Genomic DNA, 9,126 nt, shown 5'->3' with positions numbered 1-9,126 from the left:
ATCTGTCACAAAAACCTTGAGAGGACGTTCTCCTTGACGGAGGCTTACGATCTGCGCTGTGGGATCCATAACGAGGTCCGTGTTCCTCTCAGCCGCTGGATCAGTTGTGGCTCAGTATTCTGTCATGAAACTGCACAAGGAACATGGACAGAGGTGATCCAAACGCAGGCTTTAATGAGAGGAAGATCCAAAGACAGGTACAAGGAAACAGGCAGGGGTCACAACCAGGTAAGCAGTCCAAACAAACATCAAATCCGTGCAGGGATAAGGCAAACGGGAAACCGGGAACAGGCAGATAATCAGGGAACCGAAACACTAGAATACAAGGAAACGCTAGGAAACTAGGAAAACGCTAGGATGCAGTGAGACACATACACACAATACTGAGCCCTGAATCAAGGGAAAACTCAGGCTTAAGACAGGTGCGCTAAACAAGATAATCAAACACAGGTGCATGAATTAACCATAATCAGTCCAGGGTAAACCTAAAGGAAACAAACTTGGAAGGAGTGCCCCCCAGCGGCTCAAGCAGGCACTCCAGCCGCAGATCGTCACAACTTAAGTTTTACTTTAACATACATTGTAAATAATTATGATTTTATAGTGTTTTAAATATAAGTACACTTATTTTGATGTATTGACTAATATACTTTAATGGAAAATGGAAAACATGGAAAATAATTGATTTTAATTTCAACTCTAGTATGTTGTCCAAAATTAATTTGTTAATGTACTTTGGTCCGTGTAACACTTCACAATTCAGTTTTCAGACCATAAAATGCAAATGCAAAAATGAATAATTCATACCAGATGGGTTTTTTTGTGTGTGTTTTTTTATGTACTTCATCAATAGATACTTTTCTAAATTGTGACTTCAGAAACAAACATTTGAATAAATTAGATCTAACCATTAACTATTTTTGGTCTTGTAATTTGCGTCGTGGGCGGTACCATAAGCATGAGAGTGTGGCTGTGGACTAACTTTGCTATCATTTCATTGATGTAACTGCTTTATTTACACTGCATGCACGTCGTTGAGGATACGTTTAAAAGACTGAACACAGAGGACTACCTTTTTCACCTAAAATGCCATCATTTTATTATTAATAGTCTAATTGTGCTAAATTATAAGGCAGTCTCGGGACTGGCCATCGGGAGCAGCCGGGAAAAGTGAAATCCCAGTGGTACAAAAAGATTTTTGTGATCCCCCTCTTATTGCTAAAATTATTAACATTTTTGCAGGCTGCAAGGCTAATGTGTATATAAACTTTGGACCGTAACTGTATATCTATCGCATTCATTCAATTGAGCCAATTATAATAATGGACTGGATCTGTTTTATAAACAATTGTTTTCCTTCTGCTTATTTTTTCTTCTTTCCTCAAGGTATTTATTCTGACTTTCCTGCCTCTTTGAAACATTTCCATTCACATACTGTGGAGATATGCTGCTGGAGAGCTTCTGGGACATTGCCATAGACAGTAAAAGAAATGGACAGAGCGATCTCATTGGAACTCAGTTGAGACAGTTGAAGCCCACTTTTAGCGATTTTTGAGAACTTCCGTTCCTGACGCGCAGACTCAGACCGACTCAAACTAAGCTTGATGACGTGAGCAACCTGTCTGACAGACGTGAATCTTCTAGTAGCTGTGCGTGAAAATTGCCAACGTTAATCTTGCAGAGACGGGGAACTTGAGCAAAGAGTCCTTTATCGTGAGTGAGCAGGAGTAAGTATTCCGTTGCTTTTATGGACTCATTATCTATGGGCTTCTCTCTTGACGGGACGTCCCCCCGATTGCCTGCGAGCTTCTCCTCCTGTCTGTACGGTAATTTCTGTACAGCGCGACAGAGAGTCGAGTGGTTATGACGCAATCGTTAGCCTATTTTTACTAAAACTGTTTCTACGGGGCCATAATGTAACATAGAAGGTAATGGAGCCCTTTATACATTGTCGTGTTTCTTTAGAAATAAATAATGGACAAATGGAGTCTTTAAACGCCTCAGATGTAAAGTTATTCGCTGTCAAAGTGACGCCAAAATGAATGGTAGTCAATGGAAATGCTAACGCAAGTGAAGTTCTGCTACAAGATGGCGGTACCCGGCCGGCTTCAACTTCCGGTCGATGGATTACCCCCTTGGACATTGCCCTAAACAGCACTTTCCAACAACTTAAAAAAAAAAATTGGTGACAAACTAATTTGGTTTTTGTTGTAACTTCAGTAATATAAAAACTGAATCATGCACTATCACTGTACTTAGTGTTTTATTGTCTTTCTAGTTTACATAGCATTCATTCAACAGGTCATCACTTCCTCAAGTCCCCTTGTTTATTAGCCCCTCAGAACCCACATGATCCTGAAGGTCAACTGCACCTCTTGTGGTGTGGAGTGGAACTGCCGGTAACTATAACATAAATCTCAGGATACTACAGTCTTCTTGTTTTTGTGCTTTTGGAGTTTTTGTTGTTGTTGTACAACTTACATTCATTGTAATGCTAGAGAAAGATTTTAGAAGAAACCTTTTGGTCATGTTTAATGCTGGTGCTAGTAAAGTTTTAAGAGTTTATAAGTAAAAAGGTGTGGTAACACTTTACAAATAAGCTCTCATTTGTTAACATTAGTTAATGTATTAGCCAACATGATCTAAAAATGAGGAATATATTTTTACAGTATTTGTTCATCTTAATATTAGTTAATACAAATATAGTTTGTTAAAGCTAGTTGATAAAATGTATATTCATTGTTCAAGTTGTAACACCTGCTTTTAAAAAAAAAATGCTTTTGATCCTACATAAAGAATTAAGGGACAATCAATCCCTTTTTGGTCAAGGTCCTCCTATCTATTGTTGAGCTGCCTTCTCATGCCTGCACGTTGAACCTTATTTGAGTTTAGGAACCTCAGGGTCCTCAAATCAGGGCTAAAACACAAGACAGCATTGGTGAGAAAGCTTCTCCATGGGTGCTTCTCAATTCTTTTTTGTGCATCCTCGTTTCCTTCCCTCGCTTCCTTTCCTCGAGTCTCTCTCAGCTCCACCCCCTGTAGGATGTGAGGGAAGGCTGCAAGGAAAGAAAATGAGGATGGAGGAATCGAATTAAAGTTTTTTTATACATTGGAATACTTGATCACTCACTTCATAGCGTCATCAGCTACGCTCAAAGGATCTGCCCTTATGTTGTATTAGTTTGGTTATTTAAGAAATTCATAATATATAATAATAAAGCAAGATACTGTAGCAAATTAGCTCTATGAAATATTAATATTGAATCATAACTTATTATAATTGATTATGAATATTTGGATCAGTTAATCTGGTTAACTTGATTTACGTAGCTACAATTACATTACTAGATGAATAGAAATGTACATTTCCGGGGCATGGGAAATGTTTTTCTTACTAAGTACTACTAAAAGCAAGTAGTCAAGATCTATGATTAGTGACTCCAGATATGAGCCTGAGACACAGACAACTTTACGTGTGATATGAACAAGACTTTATTAACTAGACTAAACATTAAACTACTCTAACATACACATACATACAGTTTACCAAGGGAAAGAGAGCTGAAGCAGAATACCGGAAAGCAAGAAGTTATAGCATTGTTTGATGTTCAGCAGATCAACAGCCTGAGCAAACCATCAGTTTAGTTCTAACACGCCCTTCTTAAAAAGGGGTAAGGATACTTAATGTATCAAATAATGAGACTAAGTTTGATACTTGCATGTCTCGTCCATTTGAATTAAACTGTCCTGATGCAATTTGTTGAGGCTCCAGTTGATCTTTGCTGATGTGGTCTTTATGAGATGATGTTCGACTTCGCCAGTCGGAGATCACTAAAATTAACATTAAAGAGGTGTGTGAACATGCAAGTACGATGTCAGGCACTGTAATTTGCTCTGGCCCCCTCCCTGTTCGCAGGAGTGATGAGATAGTTAGCAGACTGTCCTCACTCAATGGCTGACTGTCGAAGTGTTGTCCGCAAAATAATATAGAATTCATAGACAATTGGAAAAAATTTTGGGGCAGACCTGACCTGTTGAAAAGAGATGGTATTCACCCCTCCTGGGATGGTGCTGCTCTTCTCTCTAGTAATATGACAAATACTCTTAGAGCCCAAACATGATAATCTGGGGCTCAGGTCAGGAAGCAGACAGACTGGCTAAACCGACCGTCTGCTAGCTGTCTCACGTCACTGAGGTCAGATAAATCCTATCACATAGAGCCTCTTTCACCAAGATATTATTGTCACATTCACCTCCTTCATCTGTATCTTCACTACAATTCCCAGCATTCCCGGTCATCATCACCTGCGCCTCATCATCCTCTTAATCACCGTCACCTGTGTCCCATCACCCACATGCACTATAAAGCACTCACCTTCACTGCAGTCACTTGTCTGGTCTTGTCTATCCATGACTCACCATCTACCAACCTGCTACTTACCTGCTTCCGGATCCATCTGTATCCATCCATCTTTGATGTGACTGCATCCAATCCATCTACAAGAGAGAAAAGGACATTATCCATTTCAAGCCTGTTTCATGTTTCAAAGTCATTTGATCCTTACCTGTTATCTCCGACTGAATATCCATCTGCACAAATAAACTTTATAACTTACCATCCAGTCTGTTCCTTCAGTGAGCCCTGACAGAAGACCAGACCCAAAAAAGTGACAGAAGAACCGACCCAAAATAAATGGACCACTTTGCTGCGGTCGAACTGCTCCTCCTTAAACAAAAGGACCGATCCTTAGAGGAACATCTGGAGGATTTCCTCAACCTCGCTCACTCTACTACTTTCCTGGACGACAGCCTCTGCTGCTTCCTGCTTGCCGGCCTCAACACCGCCACCAGAGAGCAGTTGTCCGGGAAGGGCCCTCAGTGGAGCTTCACTGATTATGTAGAGTGGGTACTGATTTCCTGTAATTCGCCGTTCACAGTGGGTCCTGTCGAAGCAGAGCCTTCATCGCTGCTTTCGTCCAGCCACGCCGAGCCTGCGCTTCTCGTCGGCCACGCCGAGTCTGCACTCCGCATCAGCCCTGCCGCCCGATCTGCCCCTGGACTTCCCTGGATGATATCCAGTATGACCGATCCCCCGCTGATGTCAGTGCGATGGGCCAGAAAAATGACTGCCGAGGCTGGGCTTCACGTCACGCCCGCTGAGCCTTCGCCCTCACCGCTGGTTCCGTCCAGCCAAGCCGACCCTTCACCGCTGGTTCCGTCCAACCCAGCCGACCCTTCACCGCTGGTTCCGTCCAGCCCAGCCGACCCTTCACCGCTGGTTCCGTCCAACCCAGCCGACCCTTCACCGCTGGTTCCGTCCAGCCCAGCCAAGCCTGCACTGCTGGTTCCGTCCAGCCAAGCCTGCACCACTGGTTCCGTCCAGTCCAGCCAAGCCCGCACCGCTGGTTCCGTCCAGCCAATCCGCGGCAGAGCCCGCTGATCCTGCGCCAGAGCCCGCTGATCCTGCGCCAGAGACTATGCATGTCACGTCTGCCCAGCCCTAGACTCTTCCTGTGCCTGAGCCAGTGTCTGTTTCTGTGTTTGTGTCTGTCCTTGTGGCTGTTACTGTTCTAGTGGCTGCTGATCCTGAGCCGGTGTCTGTTCTCCCCAAGAATTTTTTTTGGGGGGGCTATCCTTCACCGCCATGGCCACCCGAAGGGTCCTCGCTGCCGTGGCCGCCCGAAGGGTCCTCACTGTCGTGGTCCCGCCCACAGCCTGCTCCGCCCTGGACGCCCGAGGGGTTCGTCTGCTCCGCCGTGGCCACGCCCACGTCCTGCTCCGCCCTGGCCACGTCCTGCTCCGCCCTGGCCATGCCTAGGTCCTGCTCCGCCCTGGCCGCCTGCACGTCCTACTCCACCACGACCACCTGCTCGTCCTGCTCCGCCTGGACCATCCTGGAGTCCGTCCAGTTGCACCCGGTCCACCTTCCCGTCACGGACTCCAGGATGCCCACCCCCCCTCCCGTGCTCTGCCTTGTACGGCGCGGGTCGTGCCTAGCGGGAGGGGGAGTTATGTCACATTCACCTCCTTCATCTGTATCTTCACTACAATTCCCATCATTCCCGGTCATCATCACCTGCGCCTCATCATCCTCATAATCACCGTCACCTGTGTCCCATCACCCACATGCACTATAAAGCACTCACCTTCACTGCAGTCACTTGTCTGGTCTCATCTATCCATGACTCACCATCTACCAACCTGCTTACTTACCTGCTTCCCGATCCATCTGTATCCATCCATCTTCGATGTGACTGCATCCAATCCATCTACAAGAGAGAAAAGGACATTATCCATTCAGCTAAGCCTGTTTCATGTTTCAAAGTCATTTGATCCTTACCTGTTATCTCTGACTGAATATTCATCTGCACAAATAAACTTTATAACTTACCATCCAGTCTGTTCCTTCTGTGAGCCCTGACAATTATCATATAGAGACTGAGTCTGTTCCCCGATCTAGGAAATACAAAAAACTCCCAAACCCATTTAAGGGTAAAAATTTGATTGATGTTCAACAAATAAAAAATTAATATAATGCAGATGAACAAATGATTAAGCTCAGGTTGCTGAATATTCGATCCCTTTCTTCAAAAGCACTTTTTGTTAATGATATGATTACAGACCATAACCTAGATGTGCTGTGTTTGACAGAAACTTGGGTAAAACCAGACAATTACATTACTTTAAATGAGTCCACCCCTCAAGATTACTACTATAAACAACACGTTGTTTAAGTTAGACAACACGTGTCAGGACCTACTTATTGTCGTAATCATACTTTAGATCTAATATTATCACATGGAATAAATATTGATGAATGAATGAATGAGGCATTTATATAGCGCTTTCATATGTACTACTGTACACCCAAAGCGCATTACAATCATATCAGGGGTTCTCTCCTCAACCAGCACTAGTGTGCAGCATCCACTTGGATGATGCGACGGCAGCCACAGTACAACGGCGCCAGTGCGCTCACCACACACCAGCTATAGTTGGAGAGGAGAGAGAGTGATAGAGCCAATTCAGTGGATGGGGATTATTAGGAGGCCATGATTGGCAGGGGCCAATGGGTGGAATGTGGCCAGGACACCGGGGTTACACCCCTACTCTTTTACGAGAAGTGCCATGGGATTTTTAATGACCACAGAAAGTCAGGGCCTCAGTTTAACGTCTCATCCGAAGGACGGTGCTCTTTGACAGTATAGTGTCCCCGTCACTATACTGGGGCGTTAGGACCCACACAGACCACAGGGTGAGCACCCCCTGCTGGCCTCACTAACATCTCTTCCAGCAGCAACCTGGTTTTCTCAGGAGGTCTCCCATCCAGGTACTAACCAGGCTCAGCCCTGCTTAGCTTCAGTGGGCAACCAGTCTTGGGCTACAGGGTGATATGGCTGCTGGCGTTGATGATGTTGAAATTCTGCAGCAGAGCGATGACATCCCAGATCATTATTTAATCTCATGTATTCTTAATTTAGCCAAGGCTGCAAAGCCGACTCCATGTTACAAATATGTTAGGACTATCACTTCTGCCACTAAAGATTGCTTTATAAATAATCTTCCTGATCAGTTTAATCATCTCAGCATCCCAGATAACTTAGAAGAACTCGATGTTGCAACAGAAATGATTGACTCTCTCTTTTCCAGCACTTTAGACTCCGTTGCTCCTTTGCGCTTAAAGAAGATTAAAGAAAATAGTCCAACGCCGTGGTACAACGAGCACACCCGGGCCCTTAAGAGAGCAGCCAGAAAAATGGAGCGTAGCTGGAAGAAAACTAAACTAGAGGTATTTCGCATATCATGGAAGGAGAGCTCGATCGCATACAGAGAGGCCCTAAAAGCTGCTAGATCTGCTTATTTTTCAACACTATTAGAAGAAACAAACACAACCCGAGGTATTTATTCGAAACAGTAGCTAAATTAACGAAAAATAAAACTTCAACAGCGGACGTTCTCAAACAGCACAGCAGTAATGACTTTATGAACTTCTTTACTTACAAGATTGATAATATTAGAGAGAAAATCATAACCATGCAACCGTCTACAACAGTATCGCATCAGGGAGTGCATTGTAGTCTTCCAGAGGAAAAATTTGATTCATTTATTGCTATAGGAGAGGAAGAATTGTCTAAACTCGTTAAATCATCTAAATCGACAACATGTATGTTAGACCCCATACCGACTAAGCTATTGAAAGAGATGCTTCCAGAGGTCAAAGATCCTCTTCTTAATATAATTAATTCATCTTTGTCACTAGGATACGTACCAAAAACTTTTAAGCTAGCTGTTATTAAACCTCTTATTAAAAAACACAACTCGATCCTAAAGAATTAGTCAATTACAGGCCAATCTCAAATCTACCTTTTCTGTCAAAGATATTTGAAAAGGCAGTATCCTCACAACTATGTTTCTTTTTAGAAGGAAATGATATCTGCGAGGATTTTCAGTCAGGATTTAGACCGTACCATAGTTCTGAGACCGCTCTCATCAGAGTCACAAATGATTTGCTCTTATCATCCGATCGTGGTTGTATCTCTCTGTTAGTGTTACTCGATCTTAGTGCTGCATTTGATACCATTGACCACAATATATTCTTTTACATAGACTTGAAAATTATGTTGGCATTAGTGGAATTGCATTAGCATGGTTCAAATCAAACTTATCTGACCGTTATCAGTTTGTAACAGTAAACGAAGAGATGTCTTATCGATCAAAAGTTCAGTATGGCGTACCGCAAGGCTCAGTACTAGGACCGTTACTGTTCACTCTGTACATGCTACCCTTAGGAGATATCATTAGGAAGCATGGCATTAGTTTTCATTGTTATGCTGATGATACTCAGCTCTATATTTCTTCGCGCCCCGACGAAACGCACCAATTCACAAAATTAACGGAATGCATAGCTGATATAAAAACTTGGATGACTAGTAATTTCCTATTACTTAACTCTGAAAAAACAGAGATTCTAATTATTAGCCAAAAAACATCCTCACTTAAATGGTAAATGGACTGCATTTATATAGCGCTTTCACAGACCCAATGGCCACCAAAGCGCTTTAAAATTTGCCTCACATTCACCCATTCACACACTCATTCATACACCGACGGCGGTGTCAGCCATAC

General features: G+C 43.3%; 1 pseudogene; it reads right to left on the bottom strand.

The window, feature by feature from the left end:
- Positions 1–7,288: 7,288 nt before the first annotated feature.
- On the bottom strand, positions 7,289–7,405 carry LOC130082173 (5S ribosomal RNA; annotated as a pseudogene).
- Positions 7,406–9,126: the final 1,721 nt, after the last annotated feature.

The sequence above is a fragment of the Rhinichthys klamathensis genome, unplaced genomic scaffold (genome assembly GCF_029890125.1).
Source record: "Rhinichthys klamathensis goyatoka isolate OS25496 unplaced genomic scaffold, OSU_Roscu_1.1 h1tg000040l_1, whole genome shotgun sequence".
In the NCBI taxonomy this organism is placed as follows: Eukaryota; Metazoa; Chordata; class Actinopteri; order Cypriniformes; family Leuciscidae; genus Rhinichthys; species Rhinichthys klamathensis.
This window is presented reverse-complemented; position numbering and strand designations above follow the sequence as displayed.